This window comes from Heterodontus francisci, unplaced genomic scaffold (genome assembly GCF_036365525.1).
Source record: "Heterodontus francisci isolate sHetFra1 unplaced genomic scaffold, sHetFra1.hap1 HAP1_SCAFFOLD_632, whole genome shotgun sequence".
In the NCBI taxonomy this organism is placed as follows: domain Eukaryota; kingdom Metazoa; phylum Chordata; class Chondrichthyes; order Heterodontiformes; family Heterodontidae; genus Heterodontus; species Heterodontus francisci.
Window position 1 is genome coordinate 317,255 of NW_027141616.1, and position 27,835 is coordinate 345,089.

A 27,835-nucleotide genomic window follows, 5' to 3' on the forward strand; every position below is an offset into this window, starting at 1 on the left:
TGCTCAATCATTGCGTATATTCAAGAGAGAGATCAATAGGTTTTTGGACACTTAGGTGATCAAGGGATCTGTGCTAGTGTAGTGAGATGGAGTTGAGGTAGGAAATCAGCCGTGATCTTATTGAATGGCAGAGCTATTTCGAAGGGCCGAGTGGCCTAATCCTATTTCTTATGCAAAGTTCCATTCTGTAAGAAATGGGACCTTTAATAACTGGTTCTTCTCATAATAATGTAGAATGCTTAGAGAAATATATCATAGCGGCACAGTGGTGCAGTGGTTAGCACCGCAGCCTCACAGCTGCAGCGACCCGGGTTCGATTCTGGGTACTGCCTGTGTGGAGTTTGCAAGTTCTCCCTGCGACCATGTGGGTTTTCGCTGGGTGCTCCGGTTTCCTCCCACAGCCAAAGACTTGCAGGTTGATAGGTAAATTGACCATGATAAATTGCCCCTTGTATAGGTGTGGGGAGATGTGGTAGGAATATGGGATTAATGTTGGATTAGTATAAATGGGTGATCGATGGTCAGCACAGACTCAGTGGTCCGAAGGGCCTGTTTCAGTGCTGTATGTTGAAATAAATAAAATTAAAATAGCAGGCATAGCATGAGGCCACCCACAGAAAAGCTGTTTCTCTCTCTCTCTCCAAAGGGAGAGAGGAGCAGTTCTTCGTAGCCAGGGTCAGCACTGGTATAAATAAAGATAGGGGCTGAGGAGTATGCTGTTCCTGAGGTGGTCATATAGAAGCCACTGGGCACCATAGACATTCCTGAACTGATACAGGGAGTCTTCCAGCACTTTGTGTACCCTGTTATCAGTACAAGTGTCTAGTGAAAGCTAACAAATGGCCTCCAGTATAAAATGACCTTGAGCAAAAGTGATGGACAAAGTTGTTGTGGGCGGGGGGGGCGGGGGTGGCCACTCTGATACTTCAGTTACCTGTCCTGTATTCATTGGTTAGAAGTGTTGGCACAAGTGATTGACAGAGGGTACCAGTCCCTAGAAATAAAGTATATAAACAGGTGCTCGACAGGGAAATAGTCAGTCTTATTCAGACAGGAGAGCTTCCCAAAGCTCGGCTTCAGCTGAGTGTTAGACTTTGGCCTAACGCTTTGGTTGGCTGAAGAAGACTGAGGACACCAACACCAACACCTCGCCTGCTTCATCGACAGGGAGGCTGTCAACACTGTTCTTCCCCACTGTATGATCCGGATCGGTAATCCATTCAATCTGTTATGGGTCGTACGTCTAATTCATCTATTTAGCTTACGCATCATCATATTTAAACTGTTCATATTTAAGCTGATACTTCTTAATATTACATTAAACTGTTGCTTCTTAATAAACTATTTTAAAATCACATTATGAGCTCGGCCCCCTTCTTTGTGTATCTGTGAAGACCGAACCAAAATCTTACAATTCCTTCCCAGGGAATATTTCATTCTTCAAAAAGAGAAACTTGCTGGAAATCTGAATAACAGAAGATTCTGGAAACACTCAGCAGTTCCAGCAGTATCTGTGGAAAGAGGAAGGCAGGAGCAACGTTTCAGGTCTATAGAAGGGTCACAGAACTGGACCATTAACCTGAGCTTCTCTTCTCCACAGTTGTTTCTGGACTGGCTGAGTGTTTTCAGTATTTCAGATTTTTATTTGTATTTCATCCCTTTCCCTTTTGACTATTTGCTGTGAAACTTTCAGCGTTGTGCTCAGTTCTTTGTGTAGTTATGTTTTCTTTATTTGAAGTGATGTAAATCGTATCCTAAAAAATCAGACAGAAATACTGCTCAATGCAGTGTAAAATATAACGGGCACATTTACAAATATCTAATTGAAGGCAACTTTTTAAAGTAAGAATCAATTACCTTTATTTTCAATAGAAAAATATAAAACAATATGAGTGTAGCACTTACAGACAAAATCTATTACCTCACATTACCTGCTTCTTTAACCTTGACAGACTGTGTAAATTTCTTCTCCTATGTTACAGTTCTCATTTCCAGTTAGCAAATGTCAGCAATCTGTGATACAGTGCAGTTTACAGATCAGACCGTCAGTCACAACATGCAATAATTGTTCAGCTTATGTTGGACAGGTGGAACTTAGAAATATTGGGAATGGAGACGAGCCAGAATTGCATTGAGTTTGTCCAAACATTAATTGTACCATTGTGCCACATCAGCCAGCCTGTTGTCCCAGACATGAGAATGCAAATTATTCTTTATATGCGGCTAACGGTCAGTCTTGGTTACTGAGTGGGAGTATGGGATTCATGCTGCAGTCAGTCATATTCTAGTCGTGTATGTGACAGTAGGATTCATACTGTGCTAATAGGTCTCTGTTGGTGCATGTGACTTTATGATCCATTCTGTATCTGTCAGTACTGTGTGATAGAGTGGACTCATTCTGTATCTCAGTCTCATGTATGGTATTTGAGTGTGTGATTCATTCTGTATCTTTAAGCTACTGGTACAGTATGTGAGTGTAGGAATATTGTTGTAATTCTCAGCCACTGTAACTTTTTGAATCTGGGACTCATTCAGTATCAGTCTCTGGTACTGTCTATGAGTGTGGGTTTCATTCAGTATCTGTCAATCTCTGGTACTGCCTGTGAGTGTGGGTTTTGTTCAGTATCTGTCAGTCTCTGGTACTGCCTGTGAATGTGGGTTTCATTCAGTATCTGTCAGTCTCTGGTACTATCTGTGAGTGTGGGTCTTGTTCAGTATCTGTCAATCTCTGGTACTGCCTGTGAGTGTGGGTTTTTTCAGTATCTGTCAGTCTCTGCGACAGCCTGTGAGTGTGGCTTTTGTTCAGTATCTGTAAGTCTCTGGGATTCTGTTTATGGGATATATTCCGTAACCATTAATCTCTGGGATGTTTTGCTGTTCTGAATTCATTCTACACAGAATTACATAGAATTTACAGCAAAGAGACAGGCTATTCTGTCCAAGATTTTGCATTTCCACATGAGCCTCCTCCAACTCTACTTCATCTAATCTGATCAGCAAATTCCTCAAATCTTTTCTGCCTCATATAATCATTTAACTTGCTGTTAAATGTAGCAATGTTCATTAACTCAACTGCTGCATGTGGTGGCATGTTACAGATTCTAACCACGGTCAAAGCAGGATGAAGAAGTTTCTACTGAATTATTTATTTGATTTATTACTGACTATTTCCTATTCACAACTTTTCCCACAAGTGTGAAAAATCTCTACCTCTACCCTATCAAATCCTTTCATAGCCAATGCTTCTATTAGCCTGAACACTGAGCCTCCTTCTTTCCAGAGAAAGGAGCCCAGGCCTATTCAATAATGTGGAACATGTAGTTCTGTTGCAGTAATGGAATAAATATTGTATCTCAGTCTGAAACTGTATGCGATTTTAGATTGGTATGTAATGTGGAGCTCAGGCTGCAATCAATAATTGAGACAGTATCTTTCACTCGAACACTATAGATTTTTGGAGTGCTATGTTATCTGTACTTCAGCCGGTTCCAATGGAATAGATAATGTTATCTCTAAGTCTGATAATGCTTGTTTATTAATTCACAGGACGTTAGTGTCACTGGCAAGGTCAGCATTTATTGACCATCCCTAATTGCACTTTCAATACAGCTGAGTGGTTTGCTGGGCCATTTCAGAGGACAGTTAAGATTCAATCACATTGCTGTGGGCCTGGAATCACTTATACTTCAGACTGGGTCAGAATGGCAGATTTCCTTCTCTCAAGGACATTCATGAATCTGATGGATTTTTTGACAGCAATCCAGTAGCTCCAGGGTCACCAGTGCTGAGACCAGATTTTTTTTATTCCAGATTTATTTAATTAACTGAATTTAAATTACCCAGCTGCTGTAGTGGAATTTAAACTCATGTCTCTGAATCATTAGTCGAGACTTCTGGATTAATCCTGTACCACAACCACTAAAACCTCCATACCTCTGTTAGATTAGATTTTTTACTGGTTTGTAATGTGGAGCTCAGTCTACACAAATGAAATTGATACTGTATTTCATTCTGAGACTGTATATGTTTTTATGGCTGGTAAATAATGTGTAATTCAGTCTCCTGTATTTTTCAATTCTTCAGTTTGGGTGAGTTCTGTACTGACATCTAATTTCCACCACAGTTTACAATCATTGCACAATCGGATACTGTGGGCTGGATTTTACAGACCCCCACCCGACATTGCCTTTCATGTGGGGAGGGGGCAGCAGAAAATGCCTCCGGGAGAGGCTGGGAGGATCCGACCCGCTGATATTGCTGGTGGTGGCGAGTCCTCATGGCGGCACCCCGCTTCCCGCCGCTCGGCGACCAGATCTCCATTTGCATATTCAAATATATGTAAATTAATGCACTAATTATATTTACGTACCCACCTGAGTTCCTGCTCCCATCTTCGGCCTGGTGGCTGGCACTCCTGCGCCTTCGGATCACTGTCCCGGGAAATGAGGCACACACATGGGCAGGGGGAAGGAGGTAAGTTTCTTAGTGCAGGAGGGAGGGGGAACGTGGTCAAAGTAATATATTGGTGTAGGGGATGGTGGGAAGGGTTTGAGGTTAAAGTTTATGCACTTTGGGGGGGGGAGGGGCGGAAGGTCAGGTGGACAAGATAAGTGTTTTTGGGGAGAGAGGGCAAGTCATTAATTTAATTGTTATTGGGGGTGGGAGAGAGGCAGAAGAAATGTCTTTGTTTATTTTTATGTCCTTGTGGTTTAAATATTTAAATTTAAAGGTAGGGCTCAAAGCCCTTTAAAAATGGTATCAGCACCTGCGCACAGGCAGCTGACACCATTGCCAGGGATGGTCAGCTCGCCCCTTACACGTGATCGGCGGGAGGTGGCCCACCCCGGCTATTTAAATGAGCCGCCACACTTAGGATCGCAGTGGATCCACGACGTGTGGCCCGCACGAGCAGACCACCATTGTTTTCACCGGCCATCGATTTCGGCAGCGGGCTTATAAAATTCAGCCCTGTGTGTGATTTTTGGACTGGCAATGTTTAGCTCAATCTGTACTAATGGAACTGATACTGTATTTCAGTTTGATATTGTATCTGTTTTTAGAATGGTATGTAATATTGAGAAATTTTTCATGGTGTGGGTGAGTTTTGAACTGGTATCTAATTTGTGTCTCAGGTTATGCGATTTTTCAGCCCTTTTAAATATTTTACTGTAATGAATGTTGAACTTGTATGTAACTTGTATCTCAGGGTACACTATTGGGATGGTTAATCATCTTTTATAATCAATAGGCGTGAGCTTTGGGTATGGTATTTAATTAAAAACTCAGGGTACATCATTAGGTCAGATTCTGTGCCATTCAGTCAATACTGTGTGCCAATTCTATCTGATATTTAATTGATAGCTAAGTCTGCATTATATTTAGATTGACACATTGCATTTCAATCTGCTAGTGGGTGCGATTTTGACCTGGGATTGATGTATCTGCCTGTCAGTGGTACTGAGTTGGGGTGAAACACAAACAATTTATTTCTCTCCCGCTTTGTTTGATTGTTGGATTGAAAATATGACTCTGGAACTCGGGATCAATGCGGGTCTGACTACTTCTGCATTCTGAGACAAGGGAACTGATGAACTATCTGTACCTCTGTACTCTGAGTGATAATGTACCTACTGTGTGTGAGAGGAGCTGGCTGCACTGTTCCTTGTGCCTCGAGTGCAGCAACCATCACATTCATCACAATTGCTTCAAGTATTTGCCTGTATGAAGAAAAAATATATCTTATAACTCAAGAACAGGTGAGGTGCAAAATATCAAAGTGATCAATTTAATTTCTCAATTAATATTCATTAAGAACACCTGCAAATGAAAACCAGCATCAGTGACTGCCTCCACTGAAGTACTGAAGCTCTCAGCTCCTGCATCACAAGTGTTCTGGGCAGATCCATCCAGACAAAACACTGCATTGGGATCATCCCAACTGCTCTGTGCTCTACACATATTTCCAGCCATCCTGCTTCATATAAATGAATAACAGAAAAATAAAGCCCTATATGTATATTCCTCTATTCCTTTCACCCCATACATTTGTTAAGCTTCCCCTTAAGTGCACCGATACTATTCGCCTCAACCTCTCCCTGTGGTAGCATGTTCCAGATTCTAAGCACTCACTACATAAACACATTTTTCATTAATTCCTCATTTCTTTTATTAATGACAATTTTAAATTTCTGGCCCTTTTTTCCCACAAGTGGAAACATGTCTCTGTCTACCCTATCAAACCCCCTTCATTATTTCCTCATATTGCAATGTTTCTTTAAACCTGACAGACTTTGGGAGTTTCTGCCACTCTACTGAAATTCTTGCTTCCAGCCAGTAGATGTCACCTCACTCCAATACAGTGAAGTTTACAAATCTGCGAGGGATGCAACAGGAAATAATTGTTCACATTATCGTGAATGTGTGAGATTTAGAAATACTAGGAGTGGAGAAGAGCTATTAATGCATTTTATTTAACCAATCATTGGTTTTAATGTTGTCATAAATCTGTTGTCTTGCCTGTGAGACTGAAAATCATTTTTTTATCTGTCAGTCTCTGGTACTGACCCTCAGTGAAATTCATTACCTATCTGTCATTCACTGGTACAGTGTGTGGGTGTGAGATTAACACTGTATTTGTCAGTTTCTGGTAATGCATGTGTGAGCAGTTTCTGGCAATGCATGTGTAATGCATGGAAGAGCAGGCAGGGAGATGTTGCTGAGCACAGCGGGACTGATGGACTAAAGTGCATTTGTTTCAATGCGAGAAGTATAACAGGTAAGGCAGATGAACTTAGAGCTTGGATTAGTACTTGGAAATATGATGTTGTTGCTATAACAGAGACTTGGTTGAGGGAATGGCAGGATTGGCAGCTAAATGTTCCAGACTTTAGAAGCTTCAGGCGGCATAGAGGGGGATGTAAAAGGGGTGGGGGAGTTGCATTACTGGTTAAGGAGAATATCACAGCTGTACTGCGGGAGGACACCTCAGAGGGGTCATGCAGCGAGGCAATATGGGTGGAGCTCAGGAATAGGAAGGGTGCAGTCACGATGTTGGAGGTTTACTACAGGCCTCCCAACGGCCAGTGGGAGGTAGAGGAGCAGATATGTAGACAGATTTTGGAAAGATGTAAAGGTAACAGGGTTGTAGTGGTAGGTGATTTTAACTTCCCCAATATTGACTGGGACTCACTTAGTGCTAGGGGCTTGGATGGGTCGGAATTTGTCAGGAGCATCCAGGAGGGCTTCTTGAAACAGTATGTAGATAGTCCAACTAGGGATGGGGCCATTCTGGATCTGGTATTGGGGAATGAGCCCGGCCAGGTGGTCGAAGTTTCAGTGGGGGAGCATTTCGGGAGCTAAATGAGTACTTTGCATCAGTATTCACCAAGGAGAAGGACTTGGTGGATGATGAGCCTAGGGAAGGGAGTGTAGATAGTCTCAGTCATCTCATTATCAAAAAGGAGGAGGTGTTGGGTGTCTTGCAAAGCATTAAGGTAGATAGGTCCCCAGGGCCTGATGGGATCTACCCTAGAATACTGAGAGAGGCAAGGGAAGAAATTGCTGGGGCCTTGACCGAAATCTTTGCATCCTCATTGGCTACAGGTGAGGTCACAGAGGACTGGAGAATAGCCAATGTTGTTCCTTTGTTTAAGAAGGGTGGTAAGGATAATCCAAGAAATTATAGGCCGATGAGCCGTACGTCAGTGGTAGGGAAATTATTACAGAGGATTCTTCGGGACAGGATTTACTCCCATTTGGAAACAAACGAACTTATTAGCGAGAGACAGCATGGTTTTGTGAAGGGGAGGTCGTGTCTTACTAATTTGATTGAGTTTTTTGAGGAAGTGACGAAGATGATTGATGAGGGAAGGGCGGTGAATGTTGTCTATATGGACTTTAGTGAAGCCTTTGACAAGGTCCCGCATGGCAGACTGGTGAAAAAGGTGAAGTCACACAGGATCAGAGGGGAGCTGGCAAGATGGATACAGAACTGGCTCAGTCACAGAAGACAGAGGGTAACAGTGGATGGGTGTTTTTCTGAATGGAGGGATGTGACTAGTGGTGTTCCGCAGGGATCAGTGCTGGGACGTTTGCTATTTGTAGCATATATAAATGATTTGGAGGAAAATGTAGCTGGTCTGATTAGTAAGTTTGCGGACGACACAAAGGTTGATGGAGATGCGGATAATGATGAGGATTGTCAGAGGATACAGCAGGATATAGATCGGTTGGAGACTTGGGCGGAGAAATGGCAGATGGAGTTTAATCCGGACAAATGCATTTTGGAAGGTCTAATGCAGGTGGGAGGTATACAGTAAATGGCAGAACTCTTAGGAGTATTGACAGGCAGAGAGATCTGGGCGTACAGGTCCACAGGTCACTGAAAGTGGCAACGCAAGTAGATAAGGTAGTCAAGAAGGCATACTGCATGCTTGCCTTCATCGGTCGGGGCATAGAGTATAAAAATTGGCAAGTCATGTTGCAGCTGTACAGAACCTTAGTTAGGCCACACAAAGAATATTGCATGCAATTCTGGTCGCCACACAACCAGAAGGACGTGGAGGCTTTGGAGAGGGTACAGAGGAGGTTTACCACGATGTTGCCTGGTCTGGAGGGCATTAGCTATGAGGAGAGGTTGGAAAAACTCGGATTGTTTTCACTGGAACGACGGAGGTGGAGGGGCGACATGATAGAGGTTTACAAAGTTATGATCGGCATGGACAGAGTGGATAGTCAGAAGCTTTTTCCCAGGCTGGAAGAGTCAGTTACTAGGGGACATAGGTTTAAGGTGCGAGGGGCAAAGTTTAGAGGGGATGTGCGAGGCAAGTTTTTTACACAGAGGGTGGTGAGTGCCTGGAACTTGCTGCCAGGGGAGGTGGTGGAAGCAGATACGATAGCGACATTTCAGAGACATCTTGACAAATATATGAATAGGAAGGGAATAGAGGGTTATGGGCCCCGGAAGTGCAGAAGGTGTTAATTTAGGCAGGCATCAAGATCGGCGCAGGCTTGGAGGGCCGAATGGCCTGTTCCTGTGCTATACTGTTCTTTGTTCTTTGTTGAGTGTGGAAAGCACTTTGTATCTGTCAGAGCTGCTATACATGAGTCTGGGATTCATTCTGTGTCTGATACTTGGTGTGTTTGGTGGGGGGGAGGAGTTTTCTTTCTGTAACTGTGGTCTCTCATTCTGTGTGTGAGTGTGGAATCTATTCAGTCTCTGTTTTTCTCTGACATTGTGCCTGAGTATGGGATTAATTCAGTGTTTGTGAGGTTGTGGTAGTGTCTGAATGTGGAATTCATTCTCTACCTGTCAATCTCTGGCACTGTATGTGAGTATGGGATTCATTCTGCAGCTGTCAATTTCTGGAACAGTATGTGAGTGTGTTTGTCAGTCTCTAACACTGTCAGTGAATGTGGTATTTCTTCTATATCTTTGAATCTTTGGTATTATGTCTGAGTGTGCGCATCTGTATGCCAGGCTCTGTTCCTGTGTGTCCATGATGGATTAATAAAAATATGAGTCTCTGATACTCTATGTGAGTATAAGTTTCATCCATCTGCCTTGGGCACTCTATAAAGATGTTGATATCCTTCCTTATCCATCACTCACTGAAACTAAATAGGATTAATTCTGTTTTAGTCAGTAACTGAAACTAAATGTCACTGGTAATTACTGAATGTCAGTTAGTGTCTGGTATTGCATCTGAATGCAGGTCTCACTCATTCGTGCCAGTGCCTGGTACTGTGTGTGAATATGATATTAATTCCATACCTGTTAACACCTGGAGTTGAATGAAAGTGTAAAATTCAGTTTGTATCTGTCAATCTCTGGTACTGTGCGTGAGTCATAGAGAGATACAGCACTGAAACAGGCCCTTCAGCCCACTGAGTCTGTGCTAACCATCAGCCACCCATTTATACTAATCCTACATTAATCCCATATTCCCTCCCACATCCCCATCTTCTCTCAATTCTCCTACCACCTACCTACCTACACTAGGGGCAATTTACAATGGCCAATTTACCTATCAACCTGTAAGTCGTTGGCTGTGGGAGGAAACTGGAGCACCCGGCGGAAAACCACAGTCACAGGGAGAACTTGCAAATTCCGCACAGGCAGTACCCAGAACCGAACCCAGGTCGCTGGAGCTGTGAGGCTGTGGTACTAACTGCTGCAACACTGTGCCACCCTTTGGGATACATCCTCTGTCTGCCATTCTCAGGTATGGTAAGCAACTGAAATTATTCTGCATCTCTCAGTGCCGAGGGCTGAATGAGAATAAATCCCACACTCACAATCACTCCATCTCTTGTATTCATTTAGACTCATTCTATACTTGTATAACATTGGTGCTGTGTGTGAGAGTGTGATTAATTCTGTATCTGTCAGTCTGAGGGTTGATATGTGAGTGTAGGATTCATTTTGTCTGTGTGAGACTCTGGTATTCTGTATGATTGCATTCTGTAAATCTTAGTCCCTGATTCTGTGCATAAGTGTGCAATTCATTCTGTCTCCATCAGTCTTTGTTTCTGATCATGTGATAGTGACTCCTTTGTAACACTCCGTCTGTAGCCATGTATGAATGTGGGATTCATTCAGTTGCTCTCAGTATCTGGTGTTCCATGTGAGTTTGGGATGCATTCTGTATCGGTCAGGTATGGTGTTGGAAAGGATGTGTTTCACACCTTAATGTTCCATAAATGTATTCTGACTTGTATCTAATTGAAAGGTGGATCAACTGAAGTTAATAGCTGTTGGTTTTAATCAGATATTGTGTGAGAGTTTTGGTCTAGTATTCAATCAGTATCACTGTGAACACAATTTGTGAATGGCAATATATTTTACAATCTGATTGATGGCCTGGTATGTGAGGTCAGCTTCATTCAACTCGTAGCAATGGAATTAATATTGCGTCTTCCAGTCTGACCCTTTGTCAGTTTTGTGGAGTGGTGTGTAACAAGTAGCTCAGTCTGCAGTCTGGGTACATTATTGAGATTAATTCTGTACCTTGCAATCAGGTACTGTTTGTCTGTTCTATCGGACATTGAATTTGCAGTTAAGGCTGCTCTCTTATGAGAGTGACACAGTGCCTTGCAATCTGATAGTGGGTGTGATTTTGGACTGGGATTGATGTATCTACCTGTCAGTGGGACTGAGCTGGGGTGAAATGGAAACAACTTCAGTCTTTCCTGCTCTGTGTGACTGTTGGATTGAATGAATGTCTCTGGAACTTGAGATCAGTGCCAGTCTGACTACTTCTGTTGTTGGTGGAACTGATGTCTGCTCTCTCTGAGTGATACTGTACTTACTATGTGTGGATTTATTCCACTTCCTTCAAGTATTTGCCTGTAGGAAGAAAAGGTATTTATAATTGACTTTGTTGCAGTTAGATACAACTGAGAGGCTTGCTAGGCCATTTCACAGGGCATTTAAGAGTCAAATTCACTGCTGTGGGTCTGGAGTCACATGTAGGCCGGACCAAGTAAGGAGAGCAGATTTCCTTCCCAGAAGGAAAATAGTGAACCAGATGGGTTTTTACAACAACCAACAATGGTTTCATGGCCATCATAAAACGAGCTTCATTTAATTCCAGATTTATTAAATAAATTCAACATTTTGCCACGGTGGGATTTGAACCCATGTCCCCAGAACAAGGCCCTGGGTTTCTGGGGTATTCATCCAGTGACAATACCACTGCATCACTGCCTCCCCAATCAAAATCCTGGAACTCCCTTTCTAAGAGTATCTAACCCACATGGACTGCAGCTGTTCAAGAAGGCAGCTCACCACCACCTTCTCAAGGACAATTAGGGATGGGCAATAAATGTTGGCCCAGCCAGCGATTCCCACATCACATGAACGAATAAAAAAAATCAGGAAGAGGTGTGGTAGAAGATACAAATGTGACCAAAACAATGTTTCAATGAATAATCATTATGAACAATCACAAAGGAAACCCAGCAACAGAAACAGAGTCAGTGTCTGATTCCACTGCAGTCCTGCAGCCCCCAGCTACTGCATACCAGAGGCTTTGGCCATTTTCCAACAATTTAATGACATCCAGAAACAATCCACTGGGCCATGAATGGGACTGACCGACGGAGCAGGGACTTTTACACAGGTCAGATTTCCAGTTCCCGCTCCCATGGTCTAACCGTTCAAGCGAAACCAAACAGCCGCTGTTTAAAATGTGTCCTTCACACTTCTCACCTGGTGCCTATAATAGATTCTCTTTGTGTAACTCCCCACATCCTGACTGTCCGTTTCTGTTTTCACACTTCACTGTCCAATGACAATAAACTGTGGGATGAGGCTGGATCGCTCTCTTTGCGCTGGCGCGGACACGATGGGCCGAATGGCCTCATTCTGTCCCGGAAATTTTCCATGTATCTGTTTGCGGAATTGTTGCAGAAATCTGCGCCTGCGCTCCCCTCCCCCAGCACTACCTGTGAGCGGAAGAAGATGGTTTAAAACAGCCGCAAACGGAGAGATCCCGGTCCTGGGGGAACGGAGCAAACAGCAGCCTCCTTCCAGCAGCACATCGCTTTGGGAGCGTGTCCGCAGATGGACTCAGAGATCAGCATCGAGTCCGGGGCAAGTTCAGGGGGAGGCGGGGCTTTTTGTAAGAGGCGGAATGGAGCAGGAACTGGTCCCGGAACATGGAGTGAGTGGGGGAAGGGAGAGACTATTCTCGGGCTGTGTGTGGACAAGGGGAGGGAGACAGAATGGGAAGAAACTGTTATTGTAGTGGAGTGAAACAATGACAATATTTGTGTGGCTGGGGTTCTTTTGCAGGTATCCATAATGTTTATTATTTGAGGGATTAAATTAATTAAAACTCTGTCTCTTCGACCTCACCTGTATTTGAGTTGTAAACATACTTTTGTTCCAACAAGCAAATAATTGAAGAAACCACAGTAAATGTCATTTTTCCTCCACCCAAGTTACAAGGAAGAGTGTCACCAGCTCCTTCTCACACACAGTCCGTACATTATCACTCACAGAGCGCAGAGACACAGACAGGTCATCAGTTCCACAGTCTCAGACAGCAGAAATAGTTCCAGAGACACATTTCAATCCATCAATCAAACAGAGCAGGAGAGACAGACGCTGTTTCCATGTCACCCCAACTCAGGACCACTGACAGGTAGATTCATAAATCCCAGTCCAAATTCTCACCCACTATCAAATTATCAGTGTGTCAATCCCACAATAGTGCAACCTCAGCTACAAATTAAACACACAGAGAACTGACACATGGTTCCCGTTTCAAAGTTACAAAATTAGCCTCAATAATGTGCTCCGAGATTCAAGTTAATTACCGCCCAATATTAACACATTATGGGTTTATAAGTTGCAGTATTAATTCCCATAGTGTATGCTGACATATACATTAGATACTCGTCCAAATTTCAGGTGCAGCATCAGATTGAGAGATTCCGTAAGATAGAATGTCTTTCCCAGATGTCAAGGGATATAGAGGATTGGATAAGGGAAAAAAAGGAGGCTTATGGCAGATTCGGAGGGCTGAAAACAGTGGAGGCACTGGAGGAGTATAGAAAGTGTAGGGTGGTACTTTAAAAAAGTAATTAAGGGAGCGAAGAGGGGATATGAAAAAACACTGCAGGCAAGATAAAGGAAAATCCCAAGGCAATTTATAAGTATATTAAGGGCAAGAGGATAACCAGGGAAAGAGTAGGGCCCATGAGGGACCAAAGTGGCAATCTGTATGTGGAGCTGGAGGACATAGGTGAGGTTTTAAATTATTACTTTTCATCTGTGTTCACTATGGAGAAGGGCGATGTAGGTGTAGAGATCAGGGAGGGGGATTGTGATATACTTCAACAAATTAGCATTGAAAGGGAGGAAGTATTAGCTGTTTTAGCGGGCTTAAAAGTGGATAAATCCCCAGGGCCAGATGAGATGTTATGTGAGGCAAGGGAGGAGATAGCAGGGGCTCTGACACAAATTTTCAAATCCTCTCTGGCCACAGGAGAGGTACCAGAGGACTGGAGGAAAGCTACTGTGGTACCTTTATTCAAGAAGTGTAGCAGGGATAAACCAGGTAATTACAGGCCGGTGAGTCTAACATCAGTAGTAGTGAAACTATTGGGAAAAGTTCTGAGGGACAGGATTAATCTCCACTTGGAGAGGCAGGGATTAATCAGGGATAGTCAGCATGGCTTTGTGAGGGGGAGATCGTGTCTAACTAACTTGATTGAATTTTTCGAGGAGGTGACTAGATGTGTAGATGAGGGTAAAGCAGTTGATGTAGTCCACATGGACTTCAGTATGGCTTTGATCAGGTCCTGCATGGGAGATTGGTTAAGAATGTAAGAGCCCATCTGATCCAGGGCAATTTGGCAAATTGGATCCAAAATTGGCAGGAGGCAGAGGGTGATGGTCAAGGGTTGTTTTTGCAAGTGGAAGCCTGTGACAAGTGGTGTACCACAGGGATTGGTGCTGGTACCTTTGGTGTTTTTAGTGTACATTAATGATTTCGATGTGAATATAAGAGGTATGATCAGTAAGTTCGCAGATGACACGAAAATTGGTGGGTGTCGTAAATAGTGAGAAGGAAAGACTTCAATTACAGGGTGATATAGATGGGTTGGTAAGATGGGCAGAGCAGTGGCAAATGAAAGTTAATCCTGAGAAGTGCAAGGTGATGCATTTTGGGAGGACTAACAAAGCAAGGGAATATACAATGGATGGTAGGACCCTAGGAAGAACAGAGGGCCAGAGGGACCTTGGTGTACTTGTCCATAGATCACTGTAGGCAGCAGCACAATTAGATAAGGTGGTTAGGAGGGCATATGGGACACTTGCCTTATTAGCCAAGGCATAAAATGTAAGAGCAGGGAGGTTATGATGGAGCTGTATAAAATGCTAGTTAGGCCACAGCTGGAATACTGTGCACAGTTCTGGGCACCACATTGTAGGTAGGATGTGATTGCACTGGAGAGGGTGCAGAGGAGATTCACCAGGATGTTGCCTGGGCTGGAGCATTTCAGCTATGAAGAGAAACTGGATAGGCTAGGGTTGTTTTCCTTAGAGCATGAAGGCTGAGGGAGGACCTGATTGAGGTATACAAAATTATGAGGGGCATTGATAGGATAGATAGGAAGAAACATTTTTCCTTAGCAGAGGGGTCAATAACCAGGGGTCATAGGTTTAAGGAAAGGGGAAGGAGGTTTAGAGGGAATTTGAGGAAAAAAATTTTCACCCAGAGGGTGTTTGGAATCTGGAACACACTGCCTGAAGGGGTGGCAGAAGCAGGAACCCTCACAACGTTTAAGAAGTCTTGAGATGAGCACTTGAAATGCCATAGCATACAAGGCTATGGGCCAAGTGCTGGAAAATGGGATTAGAATAGATAGGTGCTTGATGGCCAGCACAAACACGATGGGCTGAAGGGCCTGTTTCTGTGCTGCATAACTCTATGACTCGAAAACCTAAGATACAAACTCAGTTTCCACTTTAAAACTCCCCCAGACTGTGAAACTAAAAGATACAATAGCAATTCAATTTGTATTGACTGTGCTTTGGATCACATTCCAGCCTTCATACAGTATGAGACTGGAAGATACTGTAGCAGTTCCATTCGTGCAGACTCAGCTCTACATTACAGGCAAGTCCAAGATTCTCACTCAGAGTCAGACTGAATGGCACCGATCAAATTGATTAGTACAGCCTGAGTAACCCTTGCACACCAATCCTGTATCAGATTGAAGGATACATTATCTTTCACTATTGTGTTCACAGTGACAGATATTTAATAGTAGGCAAAATCTTACACACTTTGTCTGCTTAAAACCTACTCCATCAATGGCCTGTTGTTGTGCTGAAATTTGTATGTAGAATGAATCCAGACTTGTAGACAGTCCCAGAGACTGAAGGTTACATAATGAATCCCACATTAACATGAAGTAGCAAAGACTGACAGATCGTGATTCTGAAACACATGTCCAGTACTAGATGCTGAAAGATACAGACTGACTATTATGCTCCCTCACAGTACCGAAGGCTTAGTGATACTCAATCTCTCATGCTAATAGTACCACTGACCGATTCAGAAAGAGTCCAAACTTAACAGTACCAGACATTCACGTAGAGTTCCAGACACTCACACAGAGTACCAGACACTCACAGAGAGCAGCAGACGTTCACAGAGAGCAGCACTCACACTGTGGAAGTGAGCAGAAAGGCATGGCACTATGCTTGATGGGAAATTTAGCCAAGTTAGGAATAAAAGCTTGCTTTTGTAGGATAAGGAAATAGATCAGCAGAATTTAGCTTCTGTAATTGTGTAGTCACGCCCGAGTTAATCGCACCCCTTATTGGAAATAGACTTTAGAATAGACTAGACATAGGTAGATTGTGCAATGATATTAAGAACACGATGGGCTGTTAACCTCAGTAATTAGTATGTAAAACAAACAGAATGTGCTGCTAAATGTGCTGTTAACCTCAATAATTGGTTTAACAAAGGGGTATATCACGAAGCTGAGTTGTATCGCACTGATTGGTTAAACAAGGAGGTATAGCATGAATCCTAAATGTATAAACGATATCTGTAACACGGTGGGGCACTTACTTTGGTGGACCCGACAGACTCTGTTGGAGTCAGTGCCGCTGTATCATAGTAAGTCCACCGGCTAATGCGCAAATAAAGTAATTGATTTTACCTACACATCCGACTCGGTATATTTACTGAACCAGACTGAAGGCAAAAAGAACTCAGAATGTCAACACAGGGCAGCAGACACTCACATAGAGCAGCAGACACTCACATAGAGCACCAGGCACTCACATACAGCAGCAGACACTCACATAGAGCACCAGACACACTCACGTAGAATAACAGACACTCACACAGAGTACCAGACACTCACATAGAGCAGCTGACATTGAGATACACACACTACCAGAGACTGACAGATATAGAATGAATCCCACATTTATATACAATACCAGTGACTGAAAAATACCAAATGAATCCAACAATTACATACAGACCACTGACAGAATGTATCCTCCACTCATATTCAATACCAGAGACTGACAGGTTCAGAATGTATCTCACACAGTAACAATGAGTAACAGAGACAAAATGACTCCTACATTCACAAACTGTACTGGAGACTGGCAGGTAATAATGAATCCCACTCTCACTTACAGGACAACAGGCTGATAGATTTAGCACAACATTACAGCTATTGTTTGTATAACAAAAGGTAATCACAGATATTTTCATTCATGGGCTGGATTTTTTGCAGGAGGCGGGGCTCCTGGCGCCAGGCCTAAAAGGTGGGGGGAATCCCGCCTCTGCATTTTTTCAGCACCCCTGCCCCTAGAGCGATTCTGAATCTTTTGTTGTCAAAGTTTAAGGAGCCGGGATCCGTGTCCTTTTAAAAACTTTAATAGGAACCGGGATCCCATCCCCAAAAGCTGCCGGTCGTTTACAGGGCTGGCAGTTCAGCAGTATCGGCAGCTCCACTGGGAGTAGTGGCCATTGCCAGTACTGCAGAGGCCTCAGACCCAGGCCCAGCACTGGATCTTGGCAAAGTGGTAGGTGAGGCGGGTTTGCTGGGCCCAGTCCGAAAGGCCCCAGCGAGGGGTGGGGTGGGGGTGGGTGGGCGTTTGGTTTGGGGGTGTGTTGTCCCTGGGGATACAGTTGTTCCCAGTGGGGCTGCTCTGTCGGCCACACATTATCCACGAAGGAGGGACCACCCCCGCCATCCCGCAGGGAGGCCATTGAGTAGGAAGGTTGTCGTCAGACGATCCCGCCTCCAGGAGAATCTGAACCAGGATTCCCGACGTCGGGTTCCATGGTGGTGGGTGATTCTGCCCTGATTCTTCGCCTCCCCACCTCCCACCACAAAATGCGCCATCAGGATGAGAACAAAAACCAGCCCCTAGTGTTTGTAAACCTACCCGTCCACCAGAATATGAACAATTCTTCTCTGTTGTGTTTTTCTTTGATCTGCAAACTTCGTTGTACCGCAGTGTGGTGATATCTAGTGGCCGGGAGTGAGACCTGCAACAGAGTGGCAGAAATTCATAGGATCTGTCAGTGTTGCAGAAACAGGGCAATATGAGGAATTAGGAAGTGGATTGATAGGGTAGACATGGAGATGTTTACACTTGTGGAGGTTTCCAAAGTGAGGGGCCAAAAATATAAAACAGTCATTAATAAATCAAAAATAAACAGGAGAACGTATTTTCCCTAAGAACGTTTAACATTTGGAAGCTGCTATCACCTGGAGCAGTTATGGTGAAGTGCAGAGAGGGGTTTAAGGAAAAGCTCGATAAGTGTCTGAGGTAGAAAGGATTTCAGGGAGATGCAGATTGTGAGAATTGATGTAGAATGGGTGGAGGGAGGACCCTCAAGCAATTGGGACAAATGGCCCCTGTCAGTGGTTTATGTTCTGTTTAGAATGAATCCAGACTCACAAAATGTCCCAGAGACATAATGAATCCCACACCCATACAATGTACCAGAGACACAACGATACAGAATGAATCTTGCATGCACACATATCATCAGAGATTGACAGGTACAGCCTGAATCCTACACACATTCATTATCCAAGCATAAGAGATACAGAATGATTTCCACACTCAGATACAGTATTAGAGATAGACAGATACAAAACCAATCGTAAGCACACATACAGTGTCAATGACCAATTCAGAATGAGTTCCAAACTCACAAACTGTACCAGAGACTGAGAGAAACAAAATCAATTCCACACTCACATGCAGTACCAGATACAAAATGAATCCTATACCTACACACAGTACCACTGACACATTCAAAATTAACTCCAATCCTATCCACAGGTCCAGAGACAGACAGATACGGACTGAATACTATGCTCAAATACACTAACAGAGATTGACAGGTATTGCCTGTATCCTACACACACAGTACCAGAGCCTGTCAGATACAGATGAAATACTGCATACATATACAGTACCAGAACTGAGAGATACAGAATGAATCCAATACTCACACATCGTGCCAGAGATTGACAGATATTGAAATAATCCCACACTCACATAAAGCAATGGAGACAGAACAAGACAGACTGAATTCTACACTCCATACAGTACCACTGACTGACTGAGATAGAATGGATTCCAAACTCACACACACTATTAGAGACTAAGAGATGTATTATGATTCCCACACTCATAGAGAATATTGAATCATACCTTGCAGCCAATGTTCCAGACTCTTCCACCACCATCCATGGGTATGTCATAGAGTCATAGAGTTATCTAGAAACAGGCCCTTCGGCCCATTGCGTCCGTGCCGGCCATACAGCACCCAACTATTCTAATCCCATATTCCTGCACTTGGCCCACAGCCCTGTATGCTATGGCGTTTCAAGTGGTCATCTAAATACCTCTTAAATATTGTGAGGGTTCCTGCCTCCACCACCTCTTCAGGCATTGCGTTCCAGATTCCAACCACCCTCTGGGTGAAAAAATGTTTCCTCAATCCCCCCTAAACCTCCTGCCCCTTACCCTAAATCTATGCCCCCTGGTTATTGACCCCCTCCGCTAAGGGAAAAAGTTTCCTCCGATCTAACCTATCAATGCCCCTCATAATCTTGTACACCTCAATGATGTCCCCCCTCAGCCTTCTCTGCTCTGAGGAAAACAACCCTAGCCTTTTCAGTCTCTCTTCATAGCTGAAATGCTCCAGCCCAGGCAACATCCTGGTGAATCTCCTCTGCATCCTCTCCAGTGCAATCACATCCTTCCAATAGTGTGGTGACCAGAACTGTACACAGTACTCCAGCTGAGGCCCAACTAGCGTTTTATACAGCTCCATCATAACTTCCCTGCTCTTATATTCTATGCCTCGGCTAATAAAGGCAAGTGTCCCATATGCCTTCCTAACCACCTTATCTAATTGTGCTGCTGCCTTCAGTGATCTATGGACAAGTACACCAAGGTCCCTCTGACTTTCTGGACTTCCTAGGGTCCGACCATCCATTGTGCATTTCCTTAGCCTTGTTAGTCCTCCCAGAATGCATTACCTCACACTTTTCAGGATTAAATTCCATTTGCCACTGCTCTGCCCTTCTTACCAGCCCATATATATCTCCCTGTAATCTAAGGATTCCCTCCTCACTATTTACAACACCACCAATTTTCATGTCATCTGCAAAGTTACTGATCGTACCTCCTGTATTCACATCTAAATCATTAATGTACACTGCAAAGATCAAGGGTCCCAGCACCGATCCCTGTGGGACACCACTGGTCACAGGCTTCCAATCGCAAAAGCAGCCCTCAACCATTACCATGTCTTGTGCTTCCAGCAGGACAGATCCACCAGAGCTGGCGGTACAATTGTATACAGTCAGGAGAGAGTCGCCCTGGGAGTCCTCAATGAAGTCTCATGGTGTCAGGTCAAACATGGGCAACAGAATTTCCTGCTAATTACCCTCCCTCAGCTGGAGAATCAGTACTCCTCCATGTTGAACACCAATTGGAAGAAGCACTGAGGGTAGCAAGGGCACAGAATGTACTCTGGGTGGGCAACTTGAAGGACATATCTTCCAGACTGGGCCAATGCAGGTGGAGAACCAACAAGAGGGGAAAGTCCTACTTGACCTTGTCCTCACCAATCTACCTGTTGCAGATGCATTTGTCCATGACAGTACTGATAAGCATGACCACCACACAGTGCTTGTGGAGATAAAGTCCCATCTTCACACTGCGGACTCCCTCCATCATGTAGTGTGGTACTTTATTTTTTTTTATTTAGAGATACAGCACTGAAACAGGCCCTTCGGCCCACCGAGTCTGTGCCAACCAACAACCGCCCATTTTTTTATACTAACCCTACAGTAATCCCATATTCCCGATCAACTCCCTACACTAAGGGCAATTTACAATGGCCAATTTCCCTATCACCTGCAAGTCTTTTGGATGTGGGAGGAAACCAGAGCACCCGGTGAAAACCCACACAGACACAGTGAGAACTTGCAATCTCCGCACAGGCAGTACCCAGAATCGAACCCGTGCCCCTGGAGCTGTGAGGCTGCGGTGCTAACCACTGCGCCACTGTGCCACCCATGCTCCATGTGATAGATTCAGAACAGATCTAGCAGCTCAAAACTGGACATCCATGAGGAACTGTGGACCATCAGCAGCAGCAAATTGGTATTCAAACACAATCTGTAACCTCTGGCCAGGAATATTCCTCTCTCTACCATTACCATCAAGACATGGAATCAACCCTGGTTCAATGAAGAGTGCAGGAGAGCATGCCGGGAGCAGCATCAGGCCTACATAAAAATGAGGTGCCAGCCTGATGAAGCTACAACACAGGGCTACAGACATGCTAAGTAGCAGAAGCAAAATGTGTTAGACAGAGCTAAGCCATCCCACAGCCAATGGATCAGATCGAAGCTCTTCAGTCCTGCAACAGACAGTTGTGAATGGTGGTGGACAATGAAACAAGCAACCGTAGGAGGAGGCTCCACAACCATTCCCATCCACAATGATGTGGGAGTCAAGCACATCAGTGCAAAAGGCAAGGCTGCTCATTTACACCATCTTTAGCCAGAGGTGCTGAGTGGATGATCCTCCTCCTGAGATCCCCAGGAGTCACAAATGCCAGTCTTCAGCCAATTGTGACATGAAGAAACAACTGAAAGCACTGGATACCGAAAAGGTTATAGGCCCTGACAACATTCTGGCTGTAGTAGTGAAGACTTGTGTTCCAGAACTAGCCGAACCCCTAGCAAATTGTTCCAGTATAACTACAACACTGGCAACAGGCAATGTAAAGTACTACTGACAAAATCAGAATGTGACCCAAACTCTCATACAGTATCTGATAGTGACAGATACAGACTTAATACCACACACATAAACTGTACCAGAGACTGAGAGATACAGACTGAATCCAACATGCATAAACTGTCGCACAGACTGAGAGATACAGACTGAATCCAACATACATAAACCGTACCAGAGACTGAGAGATACAGACTGAATCCATCGTGCAAAAACTGTACCAGAGACTGAGAGATACAGACTGAATCCATCGTGCATAAACTGTACCAGAGACTGAGAGATACAGACTGAATCCAACACACATAAACCGTACCAGAGACTGAGAGATACAGACTGAATCCAACACACATAAACCGTACCAGAGACTGAGAGATACAGACTGAATCCAACACGCATAAACCGTACCAGAGACTGAGAGATACAGACTGAATCCAACACGCATAAAACGTACCAGAGACTGACAGAAACAGACTGAATCCAACACGCATAAACCATAGCAGAGACTGAGAGATACAGACTGAAACCAACACGCATAAAACGTACCAGAGACTGACAGAAACAGACTGAACCCAACACGCATAAACCGTACCAGAGACTGAGAGATACAGACTGAATCCAACACGCATAAACCATAGCAGAGACTGAGAGATAAAGACTGAATCCAACACACATAAACCATACCGGAGGTTGAGACATAAAGACTGAATCCAACACACTGAAACCGTACCAGAGACTGAGAGATACAGACTGAATCCAACACACATAAACCGTACCAGAGACTGAGAGATACAGACTGAATCCAACATGCATAAACTGTACCAGAGACTGAGAGATACAGACTGAATCCAACAGGCATAAACCGTACCAGAGACTGAGAGATACAGACTGAATCCAACATACATAAACTGTACCAGAGACTGAGAGATACAGACTGAATCCAACATGCATAAACTGTACCAGATACTGACAGATACAGACTGAATCCAACACGCATAAACTGTACCAGAGACTGAGAGATACAGACTGAATCCAACATGCATAAATCGTACCAGAGACTGAGAGATACAGACTGAATCCAACACGCATAAACTGTACCAGAGACTGAGAGATACAGTCTGAATACAACATGTATAAACCGTACCAGAGACTGAGAGGTACAGACTGAATCCAACACGCATAAACTGTACCAGAGACTGAGAGATAAAGACTGAATCCAACATGCATAAACCGTACCAGAGACTGAGAGATAAAGACTGAATCCAACATGCATAAACCGTACCAGAGACAGAGAGATACAGACTGAATCGAACACGCATAAACTGTACCAGAGACAGAGAGATACAGACTGAATCCAACATGCATAAACTGTACCAGAGACTGAGAGATACAGACTGAATCCAACACGCATAAACTGTACCAGAGACTGAGAGATAAAGACTGAATCCAACATGCATAAACTGTACCAGAGACTGAGAGATACAGACTGAATCTAACACGCATAAACTGTACCAGGGACAGAGAGATACAGACTGAATCCAACATGCATAAACAGTACCAGAGACTGAGAGATACAGACTGAATCCAACACGCATAAACTGTCCCAGAGACTGAGAGATACAGACTGAATCCAACATGCATAAACTGTACCAGAGACTGAGAGATAAAGACTGAATCCAACACACATAAACCGTACCAGAGACTGAGAGATACAGAATGAATCCAACAGGCATAAAACATCGCAGAGACTGAGAGATACAGACTGAATACAACACACAAAAACCTTACCAGAGACTGAGAGATACAGACTGAATCCAACACACATAAACCGTACCAGAGACTGAGAGATACAGTCTGAATCCAACACACATAAACCGTACCAGAGACTGAGAGATAAAGACTGAATCTAACACACATAAACCGTACCAGAGACTGAGAGATACAGACTGAATCCAACACACATAAACTGTACCAGAGACTGAGAGATAAAGAGTGAATCCAACACACATAAACCATACCAGAGACTGAGACGTAAAGACTGAATCCAACACACATAAACCGTACCAGAGACTGAGAGATACAGACTGAATACAACACAGATAAACCGTACCAGAGACTGAGATAAAGACTGAATCCAACACACATAAACCGTACCGGAGATTGAGACATAAAGACTGAATCCAACACACATGAACTGTACCAGAGACTGAGACATAAAGACTGAATCCAACACAAATAAACTGCACGAGAGACTGAGAGATAAAGACTGAATCCAACACACATAAACCGTACCGGAGACTGAGACATAAAGACTGAATCCAACACACAGAAACCGTACCAGGGACTGAGAGATACAGACTGAATCCAACACACATAAACCGTACCAGAGACTGAGACATAAAGACTGAATCCAACATGCATAAACTGTACCAGAGACTGAGAGATACAGACTGAATCCAACACGCATTAGCTGTACCAGAGACTGAGAGATACAGACTGAATCCAACACACATAAACCGTACCAGAGACTGAGAGATACAGACTGAATCCAACACACATAAACCGTACCAGAGACTGAGAGATACAGACTGAATCCAACATACATAAACTGTACCAGAGACTGAGAGATACAGACTGAATCCAACATGCATAAACTGTACCAGATACTGACCGATACAGACTGAATCCAACACGCATAAACTGTACCAGAGACTGAGAGATACAGACTGAATCCAACACGCATAAACTGTACCAGAGACTGAGAGATACAGACTGAATCCAACATGCATAAATCGTACCAGGGACTGAGAGATACAGACTGAATCCAACACGCATAAACTGTTCCAGAGACTGAGAGATACAGTCTGAATACAACATGTATAAACCGTACCAGAGACTGAGAGGTACAGACTGAATCCAACACGCATAAACTGTACCAGAGACTGAGAGATAAAGACTGAATGCAATATGCATAAACCGTACCAGAGACTGAGAGATAAAGACTGAATCCAACATGCATAAACTGTACCAGAGACAGAGAGATACAGACTGAATCCAACATGCATAAAACGTACAGAGACTGAGAGATACAGACTGAATCCAACACGCATCAACTGTACCAGAGACAGAGAGATACAGACTGAATCCAACACGCATAAACAGTACCAGAGACTGAGAGATACAGACTGAATCCAACATGCATAAAATGTAGAGACTGAGAGATACAGACTGAATCCAACATGCATAAACTGTACCAGAGACTGCGAGATACAGTCTGAATCCAACATGCATAAACCGTACCAGAGACTGAGAGATACAGACTGAATCCAACACGCATAAACTGTACCAGAGACTGAGAGATACAGACTGAATCCAACACACATAAACCGTACCAGAGACTGAGAGATACAGACTGAATCCAACATGTATAAACTGTACCAGAGACTGAGAGATACAGACTGAATCCAACAGGCATATACCGTACCAGAGACTGAGAGATACAGACTGAATCCAACATGCATAAACTGTACCAGATACTGACAGATACAGACTGAATCCAACACGCATAAACTGTACCAGAGACTGAGAGATACAGACTGAATCCAACATGCATAAATCGTACCAGTGACTGAGAGATACAGACTGAATCCAACACGCATAAACTGTACCAGAGACTGAGAGATACAGACTGAATCCAACACGCATAAACTGTACCAGAGACTGAGAGATACAGACTGAATCCAACATGCATAAATCGTACCAGTGACTGAGAGATACAGACTGAATCCAACATGCATAAACTGTACCAGAGACTGACATATATAGATTGAATCCAACATGCATAAACTGTACCAGAGACTGACATATACAGACTGAATCCAACACGCATAAACTGGAACAGTGACTGACAGATACAGACTTAATCCAACACACATAAACTGCACCAGTGACTGACAGATACAGACTGAATCCAACACACACAAACTGTACAGAGACTGACATATACAGACTGAACCCAACATGCATAAACTGTACCAGAGACTGACATCTCCAGACTGAACCCAACATGCATAAACTGTACCAGAGGCTGAGAGATAAAGACTGAATCCAACATGCATAATCTGTACCAGAGACTGAGAGATACAGACTGAATCCAACAGGCATATACCGTACCAGAGACTGAGAGATACAGACTGAATCCAACATGCATAAACTGTACCAGATACTGACAGATACAGACTGAATCCAACACGCATAAACTGTACCAGAGACTGAGAGATACAGACTGAATCCAACATGCATAAATCGTACCAGTGACTGAGAGATACAGACTGAATCCAACACACACAAACTGTACAGAGACTGACATATACAGACTGAACCCAACATGCATAAACTGTACCAGAGACTGACATCTCCAGACTGAACCCAACATGCATAAACTGTACCAGAGGCTGACAGATAAAGACTGAATCCAACATGCATAATCTGTACCAGAGACTGAGAGATACAGACTGAATCCAACACGCATAAACTGTACCAGAGACTGAGAGATACAGACTGAATCCAACACGCATAAACTGTACCAGAGACTGAGAGATGCAGACTGAATCTAACACGCTTAAACTGTACCAGAGACTGAGAGATACAGACTGAATCCAACATGCATAATCTGTACCAGAGACTGAGAGATACAGACTGAATCCAACACGCATAAACTGTACCAGAGACTGAGAGATACAGACTGAATCCAACACGCATAAACTGTACCAGAGACTGAGAGATGCAGACTGAATCTAACACGCATAAACTGTACCAGAGACTGAGAGATACAGACTGAATCCAACATGCATAATCTGTACCAGAGACTGAGAGATACAGACTGAATCCAACATGCATAATCTGTACCAGAGACTGAGAGATACAGACTGAATCCAACACGCATAAACCATAGCAGAGACTGAGAGATACAGACTGAATCCAACACGCAGACTGAATCTCTCACCGTCTTTTCCTGGTTTGCTCAGTGCCTTTTTGTGTCTGCAGTATCTTTCTTTTATTTTACGTTTTTCTGTCTGTTCCTTTCTGAATGCTAATAGTCGTTTGCTGTTTTTCTGTGTGTTTTTCTCTGCCTGCCCCATTCTTGGTGCTGTTACTCAGTGTCCTTATACCATTGTGCAGTGAGGGAGAGTCTGTCAGCACATGTGTTGCTGAGTCCGGGATTCTTGAGCTAGCTGACTACAAGGCTATTATTTTAAAAAGATCAAGAAAAAAAGACATCTCTTTGGCGAAGACATCGCAGTAATATGTGGCTTGAACAAATTCAATCGACAGCAGAGTGGCGCAGCGGAAGCGTGCTGGGCCCATAACCCAGAGGTCGATGGATCGAAACCATTCTCTGCTATTTATTTTTCCTGGTAACGCAAACAACTCACTTTTAAAACATTGTGTTATCCACAATCGCATCATGTCTCTGAAAACACTTGAATGCCATCAGCTTTCCTTCCACTCAACCGACCAATCTGCAACAAATTACTCTTTTGCTCACACGAACACAAGCTGCACAAGCTGCAAACACGGACCAGCCGACTCTCTCTCCCCTTTGTCAACCCCTTCCTGCAGCGCCTTCTCTCCACCACCAGATGGTGATGTTGGCCACGGTAAAACCAGGGCAAATGGTCAAAGCGATGAGATGGTCAGTAACAGAAAATAAAACAGGGAACACCTTGACACACCAACAGAGAACACCTTTACACAACAGAAAACATATTTACACAACAGGAAATACCTTTAGACAACAGGGAACACACCATACAAATGCTCTCTTTCTCCATCTCAGTCTCGTTGTCTGTCTCTGTCGCTCACTTTCTGATTCCTATCATACTCTGTTGCTGGTTTTTTGTGTGTTTTTCTCTCTGCCCCACTGTCGATGGTGTTACTCAGCGTTCTTGTAACATTGTGTAGCCAGGCTCAGCCTCCCATCACCTGCGTTGCCGTAATAAAAACAGAAAA

General features: G+C 43.7%; 1 long non-coding RNA gene and 1 other non-coding gene across 2 annotated transcripts; one reads left to right on the plus strand and one right to left on the minus strand.

The window, feature by feature from the left end:
- Nucleotides 1-4,513: 4,513 nt before the first annotated feature.
- LOC137364166 (uncharacterized) lies at nt 4,514-27,419 on the minus strand. The gene is made up of 3 exons (XR_010972987.1): nt 27,259-27,419; nt 17,939-18,041; nt 4,514-5,717 (listed from the first exon to the last, which is right to left on the minus strand). It is a non-coding gene; the product is annotated as an uncharacterized lncRNA (long non-coding RNA).
- On the plus strand, nt 27,156-27,227 carry trnam-cau (transfer RNA methionine (anticodon CAU)). The gene has a single exon. It is a non-coding gene; the product is annotated as a tRNA-Met (tRNA).
- Nucleotides 27,420-27,835: the final 416 nt, after the last annotated feature.